Here is a 14,377-nt window from a genome sequence, read left to right as displayed (position 1 = left end):
GCAACGAGCCGACGAGGAGACGTTCAGGTTGAAAGAAGAACAAAGTCCAACGTTGTTGAGAAGCGGAGACGTGACGAGCGAGACGAGAAGCAGGTTGAAGGTTCACTTCTGTTTCTGTGCTCACTGGAAACATCTTCATTTCAGATTTAAGCAGCCTTTTTCAGCCGTTACTACATTTGATCTGATTCCATAAAGATGGACGAGGTCTGTGTTTGGTTTTGTCGTTTGAAAAGGTCACTTATTGAAAAGAGATTCTCTTCAACCATGTGAGTGACCTGCAGAGGGATCCTGAAGATAGAATATGAATTGGACCTCCCGTTTCATGTCGGTGGTCGAAGGTGAGTAACACTGATATCAAAAGTAAAAGAATTGTCCCGTGCTTGTTTCCTCTGCTTTAGCCGGCTCAGTACAGGTCTGTACCGGCAGCACAACTCTGGATTCTCATGTCCTGAAGAACTTTCTCTCTCCTCATCATCTAAACCTCAGCGCTTCAATGTTTGAGGAGAGACGACAAAAGAAGTCTGATTGTGTCGTGATTCAAATGTAACGTGATCGAGCTCAAAAGACGGTCGGGATGAAAAAGCTCGTTTTCAACGTGATTTGAGGTCCGACTGTTTCCATTTATATGGATGGTTTGGTAAAACATCAAATCAAGGAGGAGGGAGAAGTCAGGAGACATTTTCAGAGTCTGAATTTAGAGTCTGTGCTTACAGCTGTTTCTTGGAAGCAGTACGTACCATACAAATTCAATCTGGATCAAAGGATTAAAAGTACCAGCAGAAGGGATTTTTAAATGGATTTGTGGTGAGCACTACTTATTTCTAGAAGTGGAGAGCCATACAGCTGAAAAATACATTTCAAAGGAAATAGATAAGAGTTTTAAATGTCTTCAGTGTTGTTCTACAGGGTAGAAAAAAGGCAAAAGTTCAGGAACCCTTGAATGACTTGGTGTGTTTCTACATTACAGTTTACTGACAAAGACCACGACATGCATTTAGAAGCTTCTGGAAAAACAAGGAAGCGAATCTTTAGCGAAATTGGGTTTTTCTTTTGGGGGTAAACAACCTCTTTCTGAGGTCGAGAATACAAACTATATCTGCACACCTCCAGATCGAAATGCAAAACATCTGTTTGTTTGATTTTGGGGAGAATTTGAGTGAAACAAACCGTTAATTCTCATTCAAGAAAACCTTTGGACGTGTTCATAAATGTCAGCATATGCAGCATGTGACGACACCACAATGTACTTTATCTGACTTTTACAATTACCAGCATTCATTTCTAAACTTTGCAGAGATGCAGAATACAGCCGGGACAAGCTGTTAACTGACCAACACATTCACAGCTAGCAGATTTACCAGTTAACCGACCTGCAAGTATCTAAACTGGCAGGAAAACACAGCAGCTGGAGAAAACCAAGCAGACAACGTGAGACCGTCCAACGTCCACACGGAGAAGCTTTCTGCTCTGAGGTGACCGTGCTCAGCACAGAGCCGGGATTTGATTTATCATGGAAGTCATTTCAGGAAGAAACTTTCTCAGCCTGAACATATTGATGAAGCTGAGGGGCGTTCCTCTCTCACAGGGATCTGCACCAAAGGCTGGAAGATGACATTTCATGACCTTTGAGAGTCTTCAGCGGCAAACAGCGCTGTCAGTGGGCAGAGTGCTCCCTCTGGTGGTCAGTTTGTGAAACAGCAGCATCATGTTGTCTAATTCAACTCAGACAAATGGTGGATGAAGTATTCAGAACATTTATTGAAGTAAAAGTACAAATACAGCAAAGAAAACAAAGATACTCCATTACAAGTCAAAGTCCTTAATTAAACAGCTTACTCAGGTAAAAGTACAGAAGCATTAGCAGCAACATTTAGTGAAAGTATTAAAGTAAAAGTGCTGCTTTGTTCCCTCTGAATAATCTATATTACTATATATGAAGCAGTGAAAGAATTCAGCTCCTTTATTTCAGAAAAAGTTCTGATACCAGACTGAAAATACTAGAAGTCCTGCATTCAAAACCTTGTTGAAGTAAAAGTATCGTCAGCAAAAATACACTGAAAACACAAAAAGTAAAAGTACACACGAAGCAGAAAATGTTCCCTGTTAGTGTTTTACTATTATATATATATGATGTTTTTAGATTCATATTGCTGCTGGATTAAAGTGAATTTTACCGTCATAGTCACTGAAGGTTTTGCTCATTTCAACTACTTTATATATTGTTGATTTGTAAAGCGTCATATTGAACCAGATCATCACATATTTGGAGCGTTGCTGTCCTGTGAGAACCACGTATCTAAGAAATAAACACCTTTTCAGCTTTGTCAGGTTTTTAAAATAGTTAATTTAGCAGGAGAATCATCTCAGTCCATAAAAGAACATTTAAATCTCTTTAGTTTATCAGAAAATAATCTAATTCAACTTCACCAAATTTAGAGATACGTGGTTTTCACTACAGGAACGGTGTGAAAAGAGCTTAAAAACAATAATAAAACATATTAACATGAAGATAACAACTATCAAGAAGACGTCCAGGTGACGCCCATAATGCTTGATTGACAGCAGATCTTTGTTCAGAGCAGAAACGCCTCAATGATGGAGAGAAAATGAAATGGAAAATGAAAATGCAGGTTTAAACCCACTGAAACCTGAAAGACTTCAGTTTATTTCAGTTTACAAAACTCAGCAAAGTCTCCAACGAAGACCGACCAAAACCCAACGTGGAGCGGCTGAGTGAACGTGGTCTGGACTCTGTGGAGGAGAGTCATGGTCTCAGAGACGCTGTAGAAGGACAGAGTACCTGCACTGTGATCCAGGTACACCCCCACTCTGGAGGGTGGAGGACCTGAGACGGGAGTTTTGATGTTGTTGAACCAAAGACTGTTATTGGAACAATCTAATGACCAAGATTTGTTATTACGTCCAAACACACTTTCCATCCCGCTCCCTGTTCTGTTGATATTCTTGTATGCGACTGCTACTTCAACTCCTCTTCTTCCTCTCATCTCCACCTCAAAGTAACAACGTCCAGTCAGACTCTCTCTACTCAGGACCTGACAACATCTACTGAATCTGTCTGGATGATCAGAATAAGACTGATTCTGATCCATTACTGTTACTTTTCTGTTCCCATCAGATAATAACATCTGTCTGTTTGCTGTGTTTGGATCCAGTGTGATTTCTTGTGAATATCTTAAGAATCCAGCTCTGGTCTTTGGTCCTGGTTGTGACAGTAAAACGTCCACTTCATTCACTGACACTGAGATCTTCTTCCATTCTTCATCCAGAACTTGCTGTAGTTTATCTCTGACCTCTGACACAGCTGCTGTCACATCCTGAAAGTAGGTGAGAGGACGGATATGGATGCTGGATGAGTCTGTAGGCTCACTGAGTGCTGACACTGAGGGGTAGTTGTGCAGGAACTCGTTGTGATCCTCTGTGTGTGAGAGCTGCTCCAGCTCGGCGTCTTTCCTCTTCAGCTCAGCGATCTCCTGCTCCAGCTTCTCCTGAAGCTCTTTGACTCGACTCACTTGGGTTTCCTGCTGGGATCTGACCTCCTGCTTCACATCGCGGCTTCTTTCCTGGAGGAGACTCATCAGCTGGGTGAAGAGCTTCTTGCTGCCCTCCAGTGTTTTCTCAGCAGACTGATTGATGTCCTCCACCTCCTGCTGAAGCAGCTTCACATCTTTCTGTCTGTCCTGGATTTTCTGCTGGACGTTTCCTCGACTCCCCTCGAGCTCTCTCTGCCTCTCGGTCCTTTCTGCTGCAGCTGAGACGGTGTCGTGGTCTTTATGTTCATCCACAGAGCAGAGATAACAGATAATCTGATGATCGGTGCGGCAGAACATCTTCATCACCTCGTCGTGAAGAGAGCAGATGTTCTCCTGGAGCTTCTTGGAGGGGTTCACCAGCTTGTGTTTCTTTAATGGAGCGACATCATAATGAGGCTGAAGGTGTTTCTCACAATAAGAAGCCAGACAGACTAAACAGGACTTGACAGCTTTCAGTTTTCTCCCAGTGCAGACATCACAGGCCACATCTTCAGGTCCAGCATAGCAGTGATCAGCAGGAGCAGCTTGGAGTCCAGTCTTCTTCAGCTCCTCCACTAAAGCTGCCAACATGGTGTTTTTCACCAGGACAGGCCTCGGTATGAAGTCCTGCCTACACTGAGGACAGCTGTAGACTCCTGTCCCGTCCTGTCCGTCCCAGTGGACTTTAATACACTCCATGCAGTAGTTGTGTCCACATGGAAGAGTCACCGGATCCTTCAGTAGATCCAGACAGATGCAACAAGAGATGGTTTCTCGGTCCAGCTGAACTCCTTTCTGCTCCATTTCACCTCTCAGCAGCAGTGACTGTGTGAGTTTCACTTCCTCAAAGATAAAACTGGTTTCAGCTCTGATTTAAATATCATGTGACTCTGCAGCCAATGAGGACGTCAGCTCTTAGACTCCACCCATGTTGGCTCCGCCCATCTTCCAGCTGCAGATCTGATGGAGGGAACAAGGAAACGTGACAGACTGCAGCTGCTGAGTTTGAGAGCAGTTTTTTTTATTCCTCCTCAAACTCGTCGTCTCGGCTGTGATTCATGACTAAGTTGAAGTTTCCCCACAAACTGAGACGCCCTCTGTTTCTGCTGCTGTAACATGAAACAAAGATTTGAGGATCTTTGTTTTACCTCTGATAAGTTCACTTATTAGTCTCCAGGGGCAACGAGCGCTGTCAGTGGGCAGAGTGCTCCCTCTGGTGGCCATTCTGGAAACAAGCAGCACCATTTAGTCTAATTCAACTCAGACAAATGGTGGATGAAGTATTCAGAACATTTATTGAATTAAAAGTACAAATACAGCAAAGAAAACAAAGATACTCCATTACAAGTCAAAGTCCTTAATTAAACAGCTTACTCAGGTAAAAGTACAGAAGCGTTAGCAGCAACATTTAGTGAAAGTATTAAAGTAAAAGTGCTGCTTTGTTCCCTCTGAATAATCTATATTACTATATATGAAGCAGTGAAAGAATTCAGCTCCTTTATTTCAGAAAAAGTTCTGATACCAGACTGAAAATACTAGAAGTCCTGCATTCAAAACCTTGTTGAAGTAAAAGTATCGTCAGCAAAAATACACTGAAAACACAAAAAGTAAAAGTACACACGAAGCAGAAAATGTTCCCTGTTGGTGTTTTCCTATTATATATGTGATGTTTTTAGATTCATATTGCTGCTGGATTAAAGTGAATCTTACCGTCATGATGTTTCGTCCATGAATCTTTATCTGAGCATCAACTCCTCTCTTCCTGGTGAACAACACTGTTTTATGTGTCCTGGTTAAAAGGATGATATGTAGGTAGCATTCATTTCTACAGGAACACCAACATGTTCAAAGAGAATAATGAACTCCCTCTATACCAGTTAACAAACCCAGTTACGAGGTGATTCTTCATTTCTCAGCGACTTCTCCCGCTACTGACGCTGACCCGTCGTTCAAGTCTTTCCCTTCATCAGTCTGGGTGCTAAATGCTAAATGCTAAATGCTCGGTCCTCAGCAGCCTCTAATTCCCGCTCTGGATCTCCACATCTCACGTGAACTCCGTAGTCTCGCGCGTCTCCCGCTTCGCTGCTCTTAAAGTGACAGTACGACCAAAATAAAAGCAGCAGCTGTCACCGTCACTAACCTGCACGTAGATCACATCTATCGGGGACAGAACCAACAACCTTCCTGTCTCCACTTCGCCCGGCGACATTTAGTTGTTTTTATTCCACAGAAAACTTGAATCTCCATGAAGAAGACCATCTTTCTACCACGTTCACAGCCTCTTGGACTTTTCCCTTTAATGTGCTGTAAAGTAAATTCCATGATTTCCTTCTCAGAACATTTTATACGTTTGAAATGAGTCGCTGAAAGATTCTGAAAAGATAGAAAACTTTGTCGCACTGAAATGTGGATTTAAACTGTTGGACAGTCAACATATCTACGTCACAACAACCTGCTACGTCACAACAACCTATCAACCTCACAACAACCTATCTACGTCACAACAACCTATCTACGTCACAATAACCTGCTACGTCACAACAACCTACTACATCACAACAACCTATCTACGTCACAATAACCTATCAACCTCACAACAACCTATCTACGTCACAACAACCTATCTACGTCACAATAACCTATCTACGTCACAATAACCTATCTACGTCACAACAACCTATCTACGTCACAATAACCTATCTACGTCACAACAACCTGCTACGTCACAACAACCTACTACATCACAACAACCTACTACGTCACAACAACCTATCTACGTCACAACAACCTACTACGTCACAACAACCTATCTACGTCACAACAACCTATCAACCTCACAACAACCTATCTGCGTCACAACAACCTACTACGTCACAACAACCTATCTACGTCACAACAACCTATCTACGTCACAACAAACATATCTACGTCACAACAACCTATCTACCTCACAACAACATATCAACCTCACAACAACCTGCTACGTCACAACAACCTACTACGTCACAACAACCTATCTACGTCACAACAACCTACTACGTCACAACAACCTGCTACGTCACAACAACCTACTATGTCACAACAACCTATCTACGTCACAACAACCTACTACGTCACAACAACCTGCTATGTCACAACAACCTACTACGTCACAACAACCTACTGTATCTACGTCACAACAACCTACTGTATCTACGTCACAACAACCTATCTACCTCACAACAACCTATCTACGTCACAACAACCTACTACGTCACAACAACCTGCTATGTCACAACAACCTGCTACGTCACAACAACCTACTACGTCACAACAACCTATCTACGTCACAATAACCTATCTACGTCACAACAACCTACTACGTCACAACAACCTATCTACGTCACAACAACCTATCAACCTCACAACAACCTATCTACGTCACAACAACCTATCTACGTCACAACAACCTATCTGCGTCACAACAACCTACGACGTCACAACAACCTATCAACCTCACAACAACCTATCTACGTCACAACAACCTATCTGCGTCACAAAAACCTACTACGTCACAACAACCTGCTATGTCACAACAACCTGCTACGTCACAACAACCTACTACGTCACAACAACCTATCTACGTCACAACAACCTATCAACCTCACAACAACCTATCTACATCACAACAACCTATCTGCGTCACAACAACCTACTACGTCACAACAACCTGCTATGTCACAACAACCTACTACGTCACAACAACCTACTGTATCTACGTCACAACAACCTACTGTATCTACGTCACAACCACCTATCTACCTCAGAACAACCTATCTACGTCACAACAACCTACTACGTCACAACAACCTATCTACGTCACAACAACATATCTACGTCACAACAACCTATCAACCTCACAACAACCTATCTACGTCACAACAACCTATCTGCGTCACAACAACCTACTACGTCACAACAACCTGCTATGTCACAACAACCTGCTACGTCACAACAACCTACTACGTCACAACAACCTATCTACGTCACAATAACCTATCTACGTCACAACAACCTACTACATCACAACAACCTATCTACGTCACAACAACCTATCAACCTCACAACAACCTATCTACGTCACAACAACCTATCTGCGTCACAACAACCTACTACGTCACAACAACCTGCTATGTCACAACAACCTACTACGTCACAACAACCTACTGTATCTACGTCACAACAACCTATCTACCTCACAACAACCTATCTACGTCACAACAACCTACTACGTCACAACAACCTACTACGTCACAACAACCTATCTACGTCACAACAACATATCTACGTCACAACAACCTATCAACCTCACAACAACCTATCTACGTCACAACAACCTATCTGCGTCACAACAACCTACTACGTCACAACAACCTGCTATGTCACAACAACCTGCTACGTCACAACAACCTACTACGTCACAACAACCTATCTACGTCACAATAACCTATCTACGTCACAACAACCTACTACGTCACAACAACCTATCTACGTCACAACAACATATCTACGTCACAACAACCTATCAACCTCACAACAACCTATCTACGTCACAACAACCTATCTGCGTCACAACAACCTACTACGTCACAACAACCTGCTATGTCACAACAACCTGCTACGTCACAACAACCTACTACGTCACAACAACCTATCTACCTCACAACAACCTATCTACGTCACAACAACCTACTACGTCACAACAACCTACTACGTCACAACAACCTATCTACGTCACAACAACATATCTACGTCACAACAACCTATCAACCTCACAACAACCTATCTACGTCACAACAACCTATCTGCGTCACAACAACCTACTACGTCACAACAACCTGCTATGTCACAACAACCTGCTACGTCACAACAACCTACTACGTCACAACAACCTATCTACGTCACAATAACCTATCTACGTCACAACAACCTACTACGTCACAACAACCTATCTACGTCACAACAACATATCTACGTCACAACAACCTATCAACCTCACAACAACCTATCTACGTCACAACAACCTATCTGCGTCACAACAACCTACTACGTCACAACAACCTGCTATGTCACAACAACCTGCTACGTCACAACAACCTACTACGTCACAACAACCTATCTACGTCACAACAACCTATCAACCTCACAACAACCTATCTACGTCACAAAAACCTATCTGCGTCACAACAACCTACTGTATCTACGTCACAACAACCTACTACGTCACAACAACCTACTACGTCAGATCACAGCTGGTTTATATAACCTTCTGCATGGCTCCTCCTCTCTCACGGTGAAGCGCTATAAAAGCCTGCAGGTCATTTGCATAAGAGCTCCTCCCACTGGACTTCCGTTCTACTCCACCTGCTACATACAGGATGTCTCCCTCCACCTGCTGCAGGATGTCTCCCTCCACCTGCACGTCCATCTTTCCTCGAAGCAAGAACCTCCAAAGCAGCGCTGCATCACTATTTAAATGTCCTACTGATGAAGGAGAAAGAGGTGGATTGATTTCGTGAAGATCTAAAGGAGTCTTTAGGATGAACACCAACAGGCGTCTGCAGGAACCATTTCATGGTGGATAGTTTCACCAACTTCCGCCGGAGACGGACGGAGTTCACGGACACACCGCTCCTCCTGCAGCGTGGAGCCGAACCGAGCTTCACCCTCCCGGCCGTTCATCTCCCGGTCGCACCGGCACCGTCCGCCGCCGGCCGAGTGTCCCAGAGTGTCCCAGAGTGTCCCGTCCCAGAGTGTCCCAGAGTGTCCCGTCCCAGAGTGTCCCGTCCCAGAGTGTCCCAGAGTGTCCCGTCCCAGAGTGTCCCAGAGTGTCCCCTCCCCGGTCCACCACTAAGTCCTGTGCTTGTTATAATTAAACTAGATAACTTGTCCACAGTAACTCTGCTGTATTTAATCCGCGGTTCAAACCTCTAACGTGATTTTATTCGTTGTAGAAGAACTTTATTTTAATGAAATGGGAGCTAACGTGCTAATTAGCTTCTATTGAGCTCGTAGCAGAGTTCAGAGAAAATGTTCCGATAACCGCAGATTGTTTTAAGAGTCTCAATAAAGATCCGATAAGAAACTATAATATATGTAACTCTGTATTTTACATGTCGGGGTGATGGTGGACATGGACCAGAGATCTAGTCCTCACATTAATGAGGGGTGGAGGTGGAGGAGGAGGAGAAGGTGGTGGAGATGGAGGAGGTGGTGGAGATGGAGGAGGAGAAGGTACATCAGTGGAAGAGAAAGACTGTCGGCTCGACCTGAGCAGCTTGAAAGTTTGAATTGATGTGATGTAATGAATTAACATGTGATGTGATGAATTAACATGTGATGTAATTAAATAACATGTGATGTGATGAATTAACATGTGATGTAATTAATTAACATGTAATGTAGTTAATTAACATGTGATATAATTAATTAACATGTAATGTAATGAATTAACATGTAATGTAATGAATTAACATGTGATATAATTAATTAACATGTAATGTAATGAATTAACATGTGATATAATTAATTAACATGTAATGTAATGAATTAACATGTAATGTAATGAATTAACATGTGATATAATTAATTAACATGTGATATAATTAATTAACATGTAATTAATTAACATGTAATTAATTAACATGTGATATAATTAATTATCATGTGATATAATTAATTAGCATGTGATATAATTAATTAACGTGATATAATCCAGCGTTGTTCATGTTGCAGTCGTTACAGAACTAAATCAACTCCTCCTCTCTTATTATCTCCACTATTGTAATGCAGGTCGTTAGAAGTACAGTGGTGTGAAAAAGTGTTTGTCTCCTTCCTGATTTCTTATTGTTTTGCATGTTTGTCACTTAAATGTTTCAGATCATCAAACAAATTTAAATATTAGTCAAAGATAACACAAGTAAACACAAAATGCAGTTTTTAAATGAAGGTTTTTATTATTAAGGGAGAAAAACAATCCAAACCCACATGGCCCTGTGTGAAAAAGTGTTTCCCTCTAAACCTAATAACTGGTTGGGCCACCCTCAGCAGCAACAACTGCAATCAAGTGTTTGCGATAACTTCCAATGAGTCTTTTCCAGCTGTGGAGGAATGTTGGCCGACTCATCTTCACAGAGTTGTTGTAATTCAGCCACATTGGAGGGTTTTCCAGCACCAACCTCCTTTTTAAGGTCATGCCACAGCATCTCAATAGGATTCAGGTCAGGACTTTGACTCGGCCACTCCAAAGTCTTCATTTTGTTTTTCTTCATCCATTCAGAGGTGGACTTGCTGGTGTGTTTTGGATCATCGTCCTGCTGCAGAACCCAAGTTGGCTTCAGCTTGAGGTCACGAACAGATGGCCGGACGTTCTCCTTCAGGATGTTTTGGTTGACGGTAGAATTCATGGTTCCATTTATCACAGCAAGTCTTCCAGGTCCTGAAGCAGTAAAACAGCCCCAGACCATCACACTACCACCACCATATTTTACTGTTGGTATGATGTTCTTGTTCTGAAATGCGGTGTTACTTTTACGCCAGATGTAACAGGACACACACCTTCCAAGAAGTTCAACTTTTGTCTCGTCAGTCCACAGAGTATTTTCCCAAAAGTCTCGGGGATCATAAAGATGTTTTCTGGTAAAAATCAGACGAGCCTTAATGTTCTTTTTGCTCAGCGGTGGTTTTGGTCGTGGAACTCTGCCATGCAGCCATTTCTGCCGAGTCTCTTTCTTCTGGTGGAGTCATGAACACTGACCTTAACTGAGGCAAGTGAGGCCTGCAGTTCTTTGGATGTTGTCGTGGGGTCTTTTGTGACCTCTCGGATGAGTCGTCGCTGCTCTCTCGGGGTAATTTTGGTCGGCCGGCCACTCCTGGGAAGGTTCACCGTTGTTCCATGTTTTCTCCATTTGTGGATAATGGTTCTCACTGTGGTTCTCTGGAGTCCCAAAGCTTTAGAAATGGCTTTAGAACCTTTTCCAGACTGATAGATCTCAATTACTTTCTTTCTCATTTGTTCCTGAATTTCTTTGGATCTCGACATGATGTCTATCTTTTGAGGATCTTTTGGTCTACTTCACTTTTTCACACAGGGCCATGTGGGTTTGGATTTCTTTTCTCCCTTAATAATAAAAACCTTCATTTAAAAACTGCATTTTGTGTTTACTTGTGTTATCTTTGACTAATATTTAAATTTGTTTGATGATCTGAAACATTTAAGTGTGACAGACATGCAAAAAAATTGGAAATCAGGAAGGAGGCAAACACTTTTTCACACCACTGTAGTTGGAGACTCACTGTCTGCTGTCTCTGGTGTCCAGTTTTACTTCCTGTGTTACAGCTCAGGGGGACAAGCTGGATTTGATTGCATCTGTATGTTTCACTCATTGGACAAATAAATTCTGATTCTATTGTTTTCATAAAGCAGGCTGCTCCGTCCACCAGAGAGACAGAGGACCAGTGGGACATCATGCATAAAGTCACCGAGAGGTTGGATGTCAGACGGACCGCTTAGTGGGGAAAAGAACTGCAGCCAGAGGACTGTCCTGCAGAACGCTGAACACCTTCCAGCGAGGGGGCGGAGCTTCAGCTCCTTCAGGACACGCCCCCTCAGTCTCAGGGCAGAGAAGACTGATGATTTTCTCACCATTTCAAACCCTAATTTAACAAACTTGTCGGTGTTTTTTTCCATTCAAATTTGGATGGGTAGTTAACAACCCATACTTCTGTGGTGTGATAAACTTAAAACTCATTTTCATTTCTACTTTACAGCATCTTTAATGTGCTTCGTGTTCTTCCACGGTGCTCCATCATCAGCAAAAAGGGATCGTCCAACATCACCCTGAACTTGAGAGGAAACATCATTTATCTCTTTAATCCGATGACATGTTCTGACACATATTCCTATCATATTTAATTTCATCAACAATCCCTCCTTCCAAACCAAATCATGATGCCTTTTCCACATCAAAAAACACATCACTGACTCCTTATTCACTTGAGCTCTTTTTAAATTTCTGTTTCTAAACAAATAACTGGGTCCATAGTTCCTCTACCTTTCTGAAATCCACTTTGATGAGTTGGTATCATTCTCCCTGGTTTCAAAATAAAATGTGAATCTGTCTGTAATCATTATTTCCATAATCTTATAACCTTAACTAACCTGCCGTACTCTTCTAATTCCTCTCCTGCTTCTAATCATCCCCCAAATCTGATCCAATAACTCTTCCAGATTTCCCTCTTTGCTTTCAGAATGATTTTTTATGAACCCTCGTTTCTGCTTGTTCGTATTGTATTAAATTCTGGAAGTGATGTGATTTTTCTTCATAACCTAAGAGAGCTTTGTTTCTTTCTGTCGCTGCTCTCCAACACTCATCTGTCCACCAGGGGGCAGCCTTTCTCTTCATCCTTCCTTCACCTTTAGCACTTGTTGGATTTGCAGCTTCCAGCACTGTAAATATTAATTTTCTATCAATCTCTTCAATATCTTCATTTAAATCTATTTGATCCATTTCTCTCTCACATATATATATATATATTAAAGACCCACTTACCCACTATATCTCCTGCTTCCTCCTTTGTAATGATACTTTACAGCATATTGGAAAATGGCCACCACACACCGATGTTTCATCTTCTACATCCCACTCACACATCCCTGCTAGATTCCTCCATACTATAGTTAAATGTAGTGCAGACGTGTTCCCCGTGTGAACATATAATCTAGTTTCAAATTCAACTCACACAAGTGGTGGATGAAGTATTCAGAACATTTATTGAAGTAAAAGTACAAATACAGCAAAGAAAACAAAGATACTCCATTACAAGTCAAAGTCCTTAATTAAACAGCTTAATCAGGTAAAAGTACAGAAGCGTTAGCAGCAACATTTAGTGAAAGTATTAAAGTAAAAGTGCTGCTTTGTTCCCTCTGAATAATCTATATTACTATATATGAAGCAGTGAAAGAATTCAGCTCCTTTATTTCAGAAAAAGTTCTGATACCAGACTGAAAATACTAGAAGTCCTGCATTCAAAACCTTGTTGAAGTAAAAGTATCGTCAGCAAAAATACACTGAAAACACAAAAAGTAAAAGTACACACGAAGCAGAAAATGTTCCCTGTTAGTGTTTTACTATTATATATATATGATGTTTGTAGATTCATATTGCTGCTGGATTAAAGTGAATTTTACCGTCATAGTCACTGAAGGTTTTGCTCATTTCAACTACTTTATATATTGTTGATTTGTAAAGCGTCATATTGAACCAGATCATCACATATTTGGAGCGTTGCTGTCCTGTGAGAACCACGTATCTAAGAAATAAACACCTTTTCAGCTTTGTCAGCTTTTTTTAAATAGTTAATTTAGCAGGAGAATCATCTCAGTCCATAAAAGAACATTTAAATCTCTTTAAATTATCAGAAAATAATTCAAAATTCAACTTCACCAAATTTAGAGATACGTGGTTTTCACTACAGGAACGGTGTGAAAAGAGTTTAAAAACAATAATAAAACATATTAACATGAAGATAACAACTATCAAGAAGACGTCCAGGTGACGCCCATAATGCTTGATTGACAGCAGATCTTTGTTCAGAGCAGAAACGCCTCAATGATGGAGAGAAAATGAAATGGAAAATGAAAATGCAGGTTTAAACCCACTGAAACCTGAAAGACTTCAGTTTATTTCAGTTTACAAAACTCAGCAGAGTTTTCAACGAAGATAAACCCGAACCTGAACCCTAACCCAACGTGGAGCGGCTGAGTGAACGTGGTCTGGACTCTGTGGAGGAGAGTCATGGTCTCAGAG

At 41.6% G+C, this 14,377-nt stretch overlaps 1 long non-coding RNA gene across 1 annotated transcript; it reads right to left on the bottom strand.

The window, feature by feature from the left end:
- Nucleotides 1–6,193: 6,193 nt before the first annotated feature.
- Nucleotides 6,194–9,241, bottom strand: LOC138214088 (uncharacterized). The gene is made up of 3 exons (XR_011179601.1): nucleotides 7,622–9,241; nucleotides 7,362–7,492; nucleotides 6,194–6,793 (listed from the first exon to the last, which is right to left on the bottom strand). It is a non-coding gene; the product is annotated as an uncharacterized lncRNA (long non-coding RNA).
- Between the last annotated feature and the right edge of the window lie 5,136 nt (nucleotides 9,242–14,377).

This window comes from Embiotoca jacksoni, unplaced genomic scaffold, assembly GCF_022577435.1.
Source record: "Embiotoca jacksoni isolate LCO1_2020_lvr unplaced genomic scaffold, fEmbJac1.0.p SCAF_67, whole genome shotgun sequence".
NCBI classification, from domain to species: Eukaryota; Metazoa; Chordata; class Actinopteri; family Embiotocidae; genus Embiotoca; species Embiotoca jacksoni.
Note: the sequence above shows the minus strand (reverse complement) of the source record. Positions and strands in the feature narration are given on the sequence as shown.